We start from the raw sequence: 15,428 nt of genomic DNA, 5'->3' as shown, positions 1-15,428 counted from the left end.
ATTTCGCACTTCAGGACGATCGATGTTTTCACGGTTTAGGTGTTCGGGTAAGTAAACGTTCGTGTTTTTAATATAGACCCAATCGTGAACAAGTGCATCCCTGGGTGACTGTCCCGGTGGGGGGACTAGGGTGAAATAGCTGCTGCATTTGGTATTGATGGAGGTGGCAAAAAGGTCGCAGCAAGACTGGCCCCACTTGTGAAAAATTTGGTTCACAATCCCTGCTTCAGGGACCACTCGTGAAGCATCAGGATAGCCCTGCTGAGCTTGTCTGCTATCATGATGGATTTCCCCAGAATGTGCATTGCAATCAGAAAGGATTGGGAAGACATTGCCCACTGCCATACTCTTAGAGCCTCTCGACATAAGGGGTAGGATCTGGTTCCGCCTTGCTTGTTGATGTACCACACTACTGACATGTTGTCTGAATTGCGATTGTCCCCATAGGTAGAGAGCCCTGTAGTGCTTGCAATGCCAGAAGTATCGCTCTCATCTCTAGCACGTTGATGTGCAAGTGGTACTCATGTTGTTGCCAAGTTCCCCATAATGCCCCCCCCCCCCATCTGGGAAGTGTTCGTGGTCACTGTGGCTACTGGCTGGGGGAGGATGAACAGCCTGCCTATCGTCACCTGCATAGACTGAAGCCACTATTTTTGTCCTTCTTGCAGGTCTCCATGATGAGAATTTCATGTGACATGAGTAGATCTTGCATGGACCATTGAGCAAATAGGAGCCACTGTAATATCCTCATGTGGAAGCGTGCCAAGGGAACTAGAGTTATTGCTGCCACCACTGAGCCCAGCGCTTTGAGAACAAATCTTGACTGAATCTTTTTTTCTTTCAATTAAGACTGAAACCTGTTGTCGAATGGTAGACACCCTCTCCTGAGGTAATTTTGCTATCAGGTCTATACTAATATTATTTATTTTATTTTATTTATTTATTTTACATTTGTTGACCAGGCTAGTCCAACTGGATATATCTCCATTTCCAGTGGAGGCCCGGGGAGAAAAGCCCCACACTTCAGAATAGAATCACAATAACATAAGTACATTACTAAGATTTAGCAAATTTTACTAGTAAATACATTTTAGCTTAAGAGTAAGGAAAAAATCTTCTAAGCTGCATATCACGTATGGATATACATACAACAAAATATAAGGTAAGTAAAACTGAGCACTATTTGAACTTTAAAAAGGTTATACAAACAACAGTGTTAGTTGAAAAGAATAACTAGTTTGTGAGAGTGAGAAGAATAGGGTTTGGAGACAGTGGAGGAAGTTAGTCTGGGTTTGCACAGGGGCATAGCCAGTGCAATTTAAGGTATGGTTTGAGTCTGAATTTAAATAGGGTAGTTGAAAGTAGGGAGGTTAGATCAGTAGGGAGGGAGTTCCAGGTTTTACCCACTGTGTTAGAGAATAGAGAGTCTCCAGCCAGATTGTTGGTTTTACTTATCTTTACCATTAATTTATTTGATGAGCGCAGGGTCTTCAGATTATTGTAGGGGGTGATTAGATTAGTTAGTATTGGAGTAGATGTAGGATGAAACAGTATCTTATGGGCAATAGTTAGCTGGTTTGATAGAATGAGATTTGGCAATTCTAACCACCCTAGTTGATTAAGATTGTTACAATGATGAGTTCTATAGGTAGACCCACTTGCAAATCTGGCAATATTATTGTAGGAGCTAGCCAGCTTGTTCAGATTGCTTTTGCATAGTTTGGTATAGATAGGGGATGCATATAGTAGGATTGATATAAGGTGCGTCCGGGCAATGGTGGTCCTGGCTAGTGGGGTAAGAAAGGGTTTGATCGTATAGAGGGAACCTAGTTTTTTGCTTACTGTTTTTATAGTGTTGTTAATATGTGGCTCAAAGGTGAGGTTGTTGTCAATTAGTACTCCAAGTAGTTTTGTAGTAGAGTCTGGAGATATGATTGTACCATTGCTAGATGTGACTGTGAAATGCAGTGGTGGTGGTGGTGGTGGTGGTGGGGGGGGGCGCTCTGCGGGTGGGAGTAAATAGTAGCATTTTTTGGGGGGGTTCAGGATGAGACATCGTTGAAGAAGCCAATTCTGTACTGTGTTAAACGTGTCTTGGGTTAGGGAATTCAATTGTGATAGTGAAGAGGTTGAGCATATTAGTGTGGAGTCATCCGCATATTTGGATACAGGTGGCTTGAGGTAATACAGAGTGTAGGTCGTTAGTAAAAATAGAAAAGAGGAGAGGACCCAATATGGAGCCTTGAGGGACACCAAGGGCAACTGGTAGGTGGGAAGACAAGTTAGTCACCCATAGTACAGCCTGTTGCCTATTATTTAGATAGGATTGGAACCATTGTATAGCAACTGGATCCAGTGAGAAGTTGCTAAGTATGTTTATGAGTAGCTGGTGGCTGACCATGTCGAAGGCTTTTGACAGATCAATGAAGAGGGCTGAGGATAGAGTGCTGATATTACGGTTTTTATTAATGACATTGGTGAAGGAAAGAAGAGCAGAAGAGGTGCTGTGAAATGGTCTGAATCCATGTTGGCAGGTAGCTAGTAGGTTGTTTTCTAGGAGGTGGTTTAATAGTTGTTTATGAATGCACTTCTCCATGATTTTTGCCAGAGGGGATAATATGGCTATAGGCCTATAGTTAGAAAAATCTTTGGAGTTACCACCTTTATGCAGGGGGATGACATGTGAGATTTTCCAGATAGATGGAATAGTTCCTTCAGAAATAGTTCTGTTAATGAGGATGGATATGGGGTAAGCTATAGCTTTGGCTGCTTTTTGCAAGTATTCTGCAGGTAGTAGATCAGCAGAGAGGGTGGTGGGTTTAAGTTTCTTGATAAGGGTGCGGACAAAGGATGTAGGAATGGGTTGGAAATGAAATATTGGGGGGCTGTTAGGGATAACATTGGAAAGAGATGCAGTGTTAGGGGATAGCTGATTGGCCAAAGATTGAATGTGTCTGTGAAGAAAGTGTTAAAAGAATTGGCAAGTTGGTTGGAGCTAAGGAGATTGGAGCCTGAGAGGGTGGGTGTGATTGAGCGACCTGGGTGCAAGAGTTTCTTTATACTTGACCAGAATTTTTGAGGTTTATTTTGGTGGGTTTGTTGGAGGTGGCAGTAATAGTTTCTTTTATCTGACAATATGGCTTTTTTAGTTTCATTTCTTAATTGTCTAAATATTAGTTGATCTGCCAGGTTTTTGGTTGTACGCCAGCTAGCCCAGAGTTTGTTTCTATGGAGGATTTTTTTGTTTGATAGTTTTGGTGAGCCATGGGGCTGGTTTAGACCTAGTTCTTACTATACAAGTTGGGGCATGGTAGTCTAAAATGGTTAAAAATTTAGAATTAAGTGTTTAACGGCATTTTCTAATGGTAGGTGTTTCAAGGGGACCAGTTGCAAGTTGCTAGTTCTTTTAGAAAGCTGTCAGGGTTAAATTTTTTATTACATCTTATTTTCTTATATATGGTTGGGTTTGGGGTATCAGTCTTATACCTGATTAAGAAGGTGAGTGAGTGATCACTTATATCTTCTGGGAGGGTCCCTACTTTGTAAGATTGGTTTTGACAGTTTGTGAGAATCCAATCTAGGGTGCTGTCATTATTATTATGTTTATTGGTTCTAGTGGGGACTGTAATGGTTTGTATAAAACTGTGTAGGTTGATGTGGGTAGAAGGCTGTTCTGATGTGCAAGACATCCAATTTATATTAAAGTCAGCAAGTATAATGTGGGTAGGTGGTGGACTGCCAACTTAGGATAGCTTCTAAGGTTGTGATATTGTTGCCTGAGGGAAGGTAAATACAGATTATGTAAATGGATTTACATTTGTTAAGTTGAACTTTAGAGATAAGAATTTCTGAATTGCTAGTTAGGGGAGGTTTAAACTCAATGGAGGTGATTTATAATTCAGATTTATATAGGATAGCTTCTCCTCCACCTTTCTTAGAGTTACGGTCCAGTCTCAGGATGCTATAACCAGGGGGAATAACTGTAGTATCTTGTATGGTTGGTTTGAGCCATGTTTCAGAGAGGCAGAGGATGTCAAATGAATCTACATCCATGAGGGCATGTAGCTGAGCAACTTTATTGTTTATTAATATTAAGTACAGAAAAGAGTTTAAAACACAATCTGGGATGTTTAAGTTTGGTAAGTGTAAAGTTTGTAATAGAGTTAGAAATATCTCTGGTACTAACATTAGTGGTGTGAGGTATACAGCTATAGATCTATTTAATTGTCAATCATGTGAGTTAGTGTACATTTTAGGATGTGGTTGTTCACCGATTAAGTGGCATGTTGGTCAAACTAAGATAATGATTAAAACTCATATTTTAGAACACTTGGGGGACATTAGGAATTGTAGGCTGCATAGCCCCATTGCTGAGCACTTTCATAATATTCATAGGGGAAGTGATGATTCTCTGTTTTTCAGCGTGCTTGCTAGAACATCATTTTCTAGGGGAGGGAATTATACTTCTCAGTTGTTGAATTTAAAAAGCAGGTTTATTTAGAATTTTAGCACTCTTACACCTAGAGGCTTACGGTTGCCACCCGTCCCGTTGTCAGCGGGACACTCACGGGTTGAGGCCTCTCATCCAGCTTCCCGCAATCACCAAGCGTGGGACTTTAAAAGTCCCGTTTTTCCCCTTTTCGCGCGATCGCGAATTCAATTGCCGTGGAAAAGCCGAAAATACTTCCGGATTTTCCGCGGCAATGCAGCTACGTCACCACCCGGATCTGCAGTTAGAGGGATTCCCTGCTAGGTCCGTGTGGTAATGCAGCACAGTAATTGGCTGCAGGGATTGGAGGGGGCGGGAACTTGCTACAAAGAGCCCCATAAAGGTTGCAACTGTAGAGCACTAAGCTCTACACAGCTGCAAACGAAGATCTGATATTCTCTTTCTCCAGCCAGCCCAGCCAGCCAGCCAGGAAAGAAGCCAGAGATCTGATATTCTCTTTGCCCAGCCAACCAGCCAGGAAAGAAGCCAGAGATCTGATATTCTCTTTGCCCAGCCAGCCAGCCCAGCCAGCCAGCCAGCCCAGCAAGCCAGCCAGCCAGCTCAGCAAGCCAGCCAGCCAGCTCAGCAAGCCAGCCAGCCAGCCCAACAAGCCAGCCAGCCCAGCAAGCCAGCCAGCCAGGGAGCCTGCCAGCCAGCCCAACCACTACTTGAACATCCAACTAGCCATTACAGCAGGAAGGAAGCAAGCTAGCCCAGCAATAACTGTGATAGTGGTAAGTACATAATTGCATTTTGGGGCTTTAGTTGTTTAAAATAGGAATAGTGTGCTTTAAGTTTTTAATGTTTAGAGATAGATGGGGATGTATTATGCAATATTTAAATACGTGCAGTGGTTATTTTGAGATTTTTGAGTACTAGTTTAAAATGGGAATAATTTATGGTTTAATTTTTTTTAATGTTTAGAGGTAGATGGGGGTGCAGTATGCAGTATTTAAATCTGTGCAGTGGTAATTTTGAAATTTTTGAGTAGTAGTTTTTAAAGATATAAAACCTGAATGTATATGTAATTGTTATTATTCTTGTGGGGGTATGATTTGGAAGCATTACTTTTAAAAGGCTGAACTGTGTATAGAAGTTGTTTGTTTCTGTTGGGGGCAGTGAAATATAAATTTAGTGTGATGCATTTCTATTGTCGTAGCTTTTTCTGGGTATTGTCTGTTTGCAGATAGAAAATGTTCGAGCATAGTTTGCACTTTTTTGTATGGAAATGTGTGCAATTTAATGCTGTTTTCAGGAAGTTACGATATACTGTTTAGGTAATTTTTCCTGTTAGTTCCTGCAAGTCCATGTGTATATGGTACAAGTCTACCTTTTGAGGGGGAATGTTAATAGTTAATGTAATTCATCTATTATTCTAGTAGGTACATATTGCCAATTTGCCAAAGCTGTTTCAAGATTGTTTTCATTTATACTTGTAAATGTGTGCATTTAACTTATTATGCATTTTTAATAAGGTTAAAATGTACTGCTTTGCTTGTAATGTGAATATGGGTGTGTTGCTTTTACTTGGGCCTGTTTATTGCATTGCTGTGCTGGATAAATTACTCTTAATTGCTATGTTTTGAGATAAAAGGAGCCCATGGAGTCTGCTGTACATTGTAGTTTATATTACTTCTCTTGCAAGAAGTATTTTTAAAAGTTAAAATGTTTATGGACTTTCCCGTTTATTTTTTTTTGTGGATGGATGCTCAGAAGTTAATGCAATGTATCTGAGATTGTGCTAAACCATGTCGTTGTTACAGGGTAGTTTGCGTTTATAAGTAGCAAAGTTTGTATTTGGTGTTTTAGTGATGTCTTCAACGTTTATTCTGATGTTCTTTGGCATAGTGTCTTCTTAAAAATTTTAATTATTTAATTGATTGTAATTAATTATGCTGTGCTGGCTGTTGAGTAATTTATTCCTCTGAAGGCTTTTGGCCGAGATACCAGAGCACATTAAAATATTTCAGCAATTCTGCAGCTCCTGTTTATTCTTTTGTAGTGTTTCTTCTATTTGTTTTTTGTTATATCATGTCTTTTGTATTTAAATTTGCCCTATAAATATAATATATTGACAGGGCAACAAGGCAGACTTTTCGTAGTTTATAGTGATGCCTAGCTGTGAGCAGAGGCAAATTCTGGTGTCCCTTGCCTCGGTTAGTCGATGCTTAGTGGTGGCGGTAAGGAGCCAGTCATCTAAGTATGGAAACACCTGGAATCCTAGACGCCTCAGATGAGCCGTGACTACTGCCATGCATTTGGTGAACACCCTGGGGGCTGTGGTGAGACCAAAGGGTAGAGCTCTGAACTGGTAGTGACTGGCTCCCACCCAGAAGTGTAGCAATCTCCTGGATCACCTATCCATCATAATATGGTAGTACGCATCCTGCAGATCGATGGAGCACATCCAATTGTCCTTTCCCAAAAAAGGAAGAATGGACTGCAGTGTCATCATCTGAAACTTTGTCTTCTTGACAGACTTGTTGAGTCTGCTGAGATCCAAAATGGGCCTCCGGTCCTCTGTTTTCTTTGGAACTAAAAAGAACCTTGAGTAAGTTCCGGATCCGATTTGGTCTGTGGGGACTTCTTGGATGACTCGTTTTTCTAGCAACCTTTGAACTTCTAGGGTTGCTTGTTCCCTTAGACTGGGTGGCACATCTGGGATGGATTTTTGATTTCTGGGAAAAGGTGGCATGGAGAAAGGAATACTTTATTCCCTGGATATTACCAAATATACCCATGTGTTTTTTGTGATACTTTGCCAGGCTTCTGGGTACAGTGACAATCTGTCCCCGACTGCCTCCAGAGGTGGACAGGTGGGCCTCCTTTCATGTGTGCTGGAAGGGCCTACCAAAGAATGTATCTCTGTCGCCCTGACTCTGTGGAAACCATCTACCGCAAGGATGGCATCTCCCATTATTGTTCCCTCCTCTGCCCCTAAGGGTAAAGACATCGTGTGCATCAGGAGAAGCTCCCTGGGATTTCCGGTACCACATTTTCCCGTCTTTTTTACCTTTGGAATAAGGTCTAGTAGAAGCGGAGAAACATACTCCCATAGCAGACAGAGTTTTGCCGTCTTGCTTGCACCTGGTGAGTCTCTTATTTTGGGTCCGAACAATAACAAGCCATCAAATGAGGCGCTGGTAAAGGAAGACTTGAAGGGCTCCGTGAACTGACAAAGGCACATCCAGGAATGTCTCCGTAAGGCGGCTCCTGTGCCTGCTGCCCCTGCTCGCTCCATCGGCTGAGTAGGAGATAAGCCGTATGGAGGAGTTAACTACAGAAGATAAGGTCACAAGCTGGGAAGTAGCTCTGTCTGCAGCTCCTGCAGCTGTAGGATCCTGTAGGGTATGTCCTAGCTCTTTCAGGAGATCCCTCTGGAGACGAGTAAAATGGGACAAATAATTCAGTGACCTCAGGGTAAAGGCCACTGAAGAAAAAAGAAGTTATATCCTTACCATAACGTTCCATGTAGAGTGTTCATCTCTCCTTTGTTCTTACACACGAGTTCGGAGCCGATCCTCGGCTCCAAGTCTTCCGAATTGCAAAGCTCTGAATCTCAGAGAAGCTCAAGACCAGCCCATATCCCACAATCCTCCCTGCCATTACTCAGATCTAGTTTGCAAAAACCAGACCAAAAGATCCAACACCTCCGGTGCTAGAAGTATACACTCTCTTCAGTCATTCAGAGACACTCTCTCACCATAGCAATAACTAATGGTCTAAACATATATCCCATGATACACGGAAGCATATACCCCAGAAGGGGTCAAGACACGTTGATCAGACTTTAATCCTACCAGTTCTACATGGGGGGGGGGGGGGGGGGAATGTAAGAACAAAGGCGAGATGAACACTCTACATGGAACGTTATGGTAAGGACATAACTTCTTTATGTAAGAGTGTTCAATCTCGCAGTTTGTTCTTACACACAGGTAGCGTCCCTAGCTCCGTCGCCCCGAGTGACTCATGGAAGAACGTCCCTAAGCACAGTGGAACCAAATGATGTCCTATCCTTGGAGATTTTGTCCACTCTATAATGAGTGATGAAAGTATGTGGTTTAGACCACGTGGCTGCAGCACAAATAGTGTCCAAAGGCAAATGAGCTGCATGAGCTAAGGAAGTGGAGACGGATCTGGTAGAATGGGCCTTAGGTTTGGTGGGCAAGGATTGCTTTGATTTAGAGTATACAAATTTTATACAGTCAGCAAGCCATTTAGATAGTGTACGTTTAGTAATTGCCATGCCCTTTTTATTGTCTGCAAATGCGACGAAGAGCTGATCTGTTTTCCTGTAAGCTTTGGTCCTATCCAAATAAAATCTTAATTGCCAGTGAACATCCAACTTGTGCAACATATACTCCAGTTTGTTAGTATGGTTTTTGAAAAAGGTAGGGAGTTCTATAGACTGGTTAATATTCGTAACTGAGCATGCTTTTGGAAGGAAAGATGGATTTGTACGCAGAGACCCTGTCTGGATGGAATATCAAGTAAGGTGGTCTGACCGATAATGCTTGCAACTCTGATACTCTACGAGCTGAGGTCACGGCGACGAGAAACAGCGTCTTCCACGATAAGAACTTTAAGAGACATGACGAAGCAGGTTCAAAAGGTGGCAACATGAGTTGCGACAGAAACAAATTTAGGCTCCATGGAAAGAAAGGTTTTCTGACAGGCGGTCTAAGATGGAAGGTTCCTTTCATAAAGGCCTTACAAAGTCTGTGAGACATAATGGGAGAACCTTCCTCACCAATATGGAAGTTTGATATGGCCGACAACTGCACTCTTAGCGTGGAAGTAGAAGCTCCTTCGTGAAAAAGGATAGATAAGAATTCTAAAATTTTATGTAGAGGAGCTACCAAGGGGTCTAAGTTTTGGCTAGATGCCCAATATAAAAAGCGTTTCCACTTACTCGTATACAGTTTAGTAGTGGAAGCTTTATGAGAAGCAACCAGAATGTGTTGAACTGCCGGGGGGAGTAGATGAGACCTGGCTAGGCAGGGAAGCGGAGCAGCCAAGCTGCTAGTTTGAGGGACTGTAGAGATGGGTGAGGAACTCCCGACGAATGTGACAGTAGATCTGGTACTGGGTCCAGAATCCATGGTTCCTCTATTTGATGGGCTTGAAGAAAGGGGAACCATATTTGACGAGGCCAGAATGGGGCTATGAGTATTATAGTCCTTTCCAGGCTCCTGGCTTTCTGTAGAAATCTGGGAATCAAGGGAGTAGGCAGAAATGCATATAGGAGACCCGGGGGCCAATCGTGTATCAGTGCGCCCCTGGGGACATCCCCCGGAGGGGGTAGAAGGGCAAAGTAGCCTCTGCATTTTGCATTCAACGGGGAAGCAAACAGATCACAGCAAGGCTGGCCCCATTTGCGGAAGATCTTTTCCGCCGTCTGTGAATTGAGGGACCACTCGTGAGGTAACCGGATGGCTCTGCTCAACCTGTCCACAATGACGTTGGATGACCCCGGGATGTGCGTTGCTATCAGAAAGCAACCCGTGGACTCTGCCCATTGCCAAATTCTCATGGCCTCTCTGCATAACGGGTAAGACCTGGTTCTCCCTTGCTTGTTTATGTACCAGACTACAGACATGTTGTCTGTCTGAACTGCTACTGTTCCTAGAGGTAAGAAGGCTTGGAAGTGTTGCAATGCCAGGAACACCGCCCTCAACTCCAGAACATTTATATGTAGAGTGTACTTCGTGCTGGACCATTCTCCTTGGACTGTTCTTCCCTGAAAAAGGCCCCCCCCACACCCTACCAGGGAAGCGTCCATGGTTATTGTGACTGTTGGACTGGGTAGAACGAACGGACGACCCATAGTGAGGTTCTGATCGCGCACCCACCATGAGAGGTCCTGTCTGCAAGAGTCTGTTATGCCGATCTCGTGTGCTAGGGGTAGGTGTTGGAACGACCACTGCGCGAAGAGCAGCCATTGTAGGATCCTCATGTGTAACCTTCCCATAGGGACTGCAATTAGTGCGGCTGCCATCAGTCCCAACACTTTTAACACCAGGTTGGCTGGGGTTTTCTTGCTGACCAGAAAAAGACGAACCTGCTGTTTGAGGGTTGAGGCTCTTATTGGAAGGAGCTTCAGTAGTGTCGAACGTGTATTTAGGTCTGCTCCGATGAAGGAAATACACCGTGAGGGTGATAAGCAAGACTTTTCGAAGTTTATGGAAATCCCCAAGTGGGAACAAATGCTGATTGTGTAGTCTCTGGCTTGCAATAGACGACGCTCGGTGGTGGCGGTGAGGAGCCAGTCGTCCAGATAGGGAAACACCTGGAATCCTTGTCGTCTCAAGTGAGACGCAACTACTGCCATGCATTTGGTGAATACCCTGGGGGCTGAGGTGAGTCCAAAGGGCAGAGCTCGAAACTGAAAGTGACTGGCTCCCAGCCGGAAGCGCAGGTGATCTCTGGAGGGTCTGGCCATTTTGATGTGGTAGTACTGTAAGAATCGATTGAAGCGTGACCATCCGGAACTTTTCCTTCTTCACGAAGTTGTTGAGATGGCTGAGATCTAAGATCGGTCTCCAGTCCCCTGTCTTTTTTGGAACTAAAAAGAACCTTGAGTAAGTTCCGAATTCTCTTTGGTCTGCCGGGACTGGTTGGATGACTCTGTTTTCGGGCAGTTTTGAAATTTCTACAGCTGCTAGATTTCGCAGACGGGGTGGTACGTCTGGAAACTTTCTTTGTAGAGGTGGCGTTGATGTGAAGGGGATTTTGTATCCTCTGGTTATAATGCTTTTTACCCAAGAATCTGAAGTAATGTTTAGCCAGGCCAGTGGGTATAAAGCCAAGCGACCCCCGACTGCCTCCAGAGCAGGACAGCCGGGCCTCCCTTCAGGAGTGCTGGAAAGGCTTCCCAGGGACAGAATCCTTGTCGCCTTGGTTATGCGGACCCCCTCTGCCGCCGAGGCGGCGTCTTCCATTTCTACCCCCTCCTCTGCCTCTGGAGGGAGTATCACTCTGTGTGGTCTGGAAAGATCCGATTCATACGGAACCACATTTTTCCGCCTCGTTGCCCTTTGGGGTACGATCTAGTAGGAGCGGAAAAACGGACCCCGACAGCAGACAGGGTCTTTCCCTCTTGCTCGCACCGAGTGAGAGTCTCCTTAACCTTGGGCCCGAAAAGTGTGGCACCATCAAAAGGGGCATTGGCAAAGGAAGACTTGAAGGCTTCCGCAAAGGAGCACAGCCGCATCCATGATTGTCTTCGAAGAGCAATTGCTGAAGCTGCAGCTCTACTTGAGCCCTCGGCTGCATACGAGATGAGCCACATGGATGAGTTTACTATGGAGGTGAGGGTGTTAAGTTGTGCTGTTACTTTTTCTGAAACAGCAGCATCTGTGTTACCCTAGAGGGTATCTGTCAGCTCCTTGATGAGATCCCTCTGCAAACGTGTGAAGTGAGTCAAATAGTTTAGCGAACATATGGAAAAAGTCGCTGAACTAAAAACGCGCTTCCCATATCTGTCCATAGTCCTAGAATCCTTATTAGGAGGATGAACAGATGAGGAAGACTCAGACATCTCCTTTTTCGTGGCTGCCGCCACCACCATAGCGTCAACAGGAACTCCCTTGGTGAGATAAGATTTATCTTGGGGGGCAGTGATGAACTTGTTTGGTTTCCTAGGGACTGGTTCCACTGTGTCAGGTGCCTCCCACACCCTTCGAGCAATCAAATCCATTAATTCATCGAAAGGCAGAGTCACCCAGGAGGTAGAAGGTTGAGCTCCAAAAGCCTTCAGCAGCACCGACTCATCCTCAGTGGGGGCTAGGGATTGCCAATCACCCCTCTGTTTCAAGATCTCCAGGATGTCTGCAAATGATACATCCTCTGAGGGTGATCTGGGGGACCCCTCTGCCTCATCCAAGTCGGTGTCAGACATTAGAGATTCCTGTGGGAAATCTATGTGCCTCCTCTTGCACAACCGTTTCCGCGGGACCTCATCAGAGGGGACTTCTGTTGAGGCCTCCAAGGAACAGGGGGAACCCTCTGGGGGTGGCTGAGGCAATTGGGCTCTACGCTTGGGATGGATCGTGGGAGCAGAAACAGAAAGTGGCCCTTTTGGGGAAGGAGAAGATTCCCCTGATGATGTGGCTGTCTGTGCAGACAATACTTTCCTCATAAGGTCAAAGGCCCTCGAACCCCTGGCCGAGGGCTCCCCCAGTTCCGAAGAACACGGGAGCATCCCAGACCCAGGTGCCACGGGCTCTGACCCCAAGGACGGAGCCGAACCAGTCTGTGCCGAGGCCCCGAGAGGGAGAGTCGGTACCGACAGGTCGGTACGACTCTCGGTCCCGGAACCGAGGAGAGACCATTAGCTCCGCGACTCCCCTATCGGTTCCGAAGGAGTCGAAGTCAATGGTGTCGATCGTGCAATGGACGGTTTCAGCACCGAGGGCTCCACTATCATCAGATCCTCCTCTCCCGGCTCCGAGATCTGGATGGGTCTAGAAGGAGGAACCGTTGGAGATATGGGGAGGCCTTCTAGTTTCGACACCAACTGGGAGGAAACTGCAATTAACTTGGAAAGGCCCGTGTTTTCCATGAGTTTCTGCGTGACATGATCCACATCTGTCTCAGATAAAGGTCTGGAAGAACGGGTTGAAGGAGCCGAAGATGGCACTGACCGAAGAATGGACGGTGGTGGCAGCTCCAACACCGGTTCCAAGATCTGGGGCTCAGGAAAAGATAAATGTTCGACGCTCGGCCCCGAGATCTGTGGAACTGACGAACGAACCTTAGAAGATGAACTCGGAGCCGATGACATGGGCTCCGACATCTTCGACCCCTTCGAGGATTTAGAAGCCTGATCCGACTTGTCCAAAGCCTCTTGAAAGGCAGGCTTCAGAAACCCTCTGTCTATGAGCTTCCTGTGCCTATCTGTCATGACCCTTCCGCTAAAGGAATGGCAAATAGAGCAATCCTCTTGAAGATGGAGAGGGCCAAGACAGTAGACGCAGGAAGCATGATTGTCAGTAATGGGCATTTTCTGCCCACACTGACATCTTTTAAAGCCAGATTAAGCTTTTTCTGACATACTAATAAAACAACAATAGCTAATGGGTATAGAAAAACTGCTAATCCTATATGTATATAGATATGGAGAAAGGGCTATATAAAAGAAGACACTCACAAAACCACACCCAAAGAAGAAGGGTTAGGCCACAAAAGGGTGCCTGAAGAAAAAAAGGGTATATAAATATATATATATATATATATATATATATATATATATATATATATATATATATATATATATATATATATATATAAAACACACACACACACAGCACTTCTATAACAATCTAAGGAAATATAAGGTTATATCAGGAAAAAATCAGTATCTTATCTGTAAATAGTAAGCAAATCTCAGTTTTCTATCTGGTCCAAGCTCTCCTCGATCCGATCTGTTGCAGTGGCAAACTAGATCTGAGTAATGGCAGGGAGGATTGTGGGATATGGGCTGGTCTCGAGCTTCTCTGAGATTCAGAGCTTTGCAATTCGGCCGACTCGGAGCCGAGGATCGGCTCCGAACCCGTGTGTAAGAACAAACAGCAAGATTGAACACTCTTACATCCACATGCTTCCTGTATCCGTCCATCGTTCGGGACTCCTTGTTAAGTGGATGGACAGAAGAAGAAGAAGTTTCTGCTAATTCCTTCTTTGTGGCTGCCGCAACCACCATAGCATCACCTGGCACACCCTTAGTCAGAAAAGGTTTGTCGTCTGGTGCAGTGATAAACTTATTGGGCCTATGTGGAACTGGTTTCATAGATTCTGGGGAGCTCCATGCTTTTTGACTTACTACACCTAGCAGCGGGTTGAAGGGCAGAGACATCCAAGAGGTGGAGGGTCGAGAACCGAATGTGTCCAGGTACACAGACTCATATTCAGAAGAGGAAAGAGATTTTCAGCTACCCCTCTGCTTGAGGATTTCCAGGATGTCTGAAAATGAGACATCCTCAGAGGGGGACTGTGTGGACCCTTCTGAGTCCTCCAAGTCCATGTCCGATGTCAAGGACCCAGCAGAGTCCAAATGCTTCCTCTAACAAGTCCTCTTCCAAGGGGACCCCCTCCGAGAAGTGCTCTGGAGAGGTTTCGGAAGGGGGGGGTCACCTGAAGGGGTGTCCAAGGGTATTGGTTGCCTATGCTTGGGGAGGAGGGGTGGTTCAGAGTTAGACACTGACCTGGAAGGGGAAGGAGCAACTGGAGCCGAGGGTGGAGCGGTCTGAGAGGACAGCACACTCTTCATCACCTGGAAGGCACCACGATCCTGCCCCAATAAAGTCTCTGGCTCCGAAGAGCCAGGACATCTGTCCCGAACAGAGGGTAATGGCTCCAAGGCTGATGTAGGTGCCAAACTCACCAGCACCGAAGCTCCGAGTGGGAGAGTAGACAAGGGTCTGATATTGCTCCCCCCCAGAGCCGACGAGGGAGTGTCGGCCTCCAGATCCCGCTAGAGAAGGTAGTATCGACGGGATCGGAGCAGATGTCAGACCCGAGAGACCCGGGGTTTTTGGATCCGACGGCTCCACCACAATAACCTCCATGCGCTCTGGCTTCAAACTCAGGTGAGTTGAAAGAGGAATCGACAAAAAGTAGGCTGGGCAGTCGGCTCCACTTTCATATAGGCTGGGCACGATAAATTGTTTGCCAAGGCCAGTGTCCTGAGTAGCGTCTTCACCACCCTCTCCACATTGTCATCCGAAATGCTCCTGGATGATCGGGAGGAATGGGTGGACGCGATCAGTGACTACCTGACACAGACTGGAAAAGTGGGGACTGTGGTACTGAATGCACCGGTTCCAAGCGGGGAGAACTGGTTATTTTATGGCTCCTAGACGGTATCGAAAATACTGATGAAACCGAAGCAGATAAAGCCTTGTCAGACCTGACAGCTATTGGATCTGACGAACTTGAC

This window comes from Protopterus annectens, chromosome 8.part0 (assembly GCF_019279795.1).
Source record: "Protopterus annectens isolate FY-2018-M chromosome 8.part0, PAN1.0, whole genome shotgun sequence".
NCBI classification, from domain to species: Eukaryota; Metazoa; Chordata; order Ceratodontiformes; family Protopteridae; genus Protopterus; species Protopterus annectens.
Note: the sequence above shows the minus strand (reverse complement) of the source record.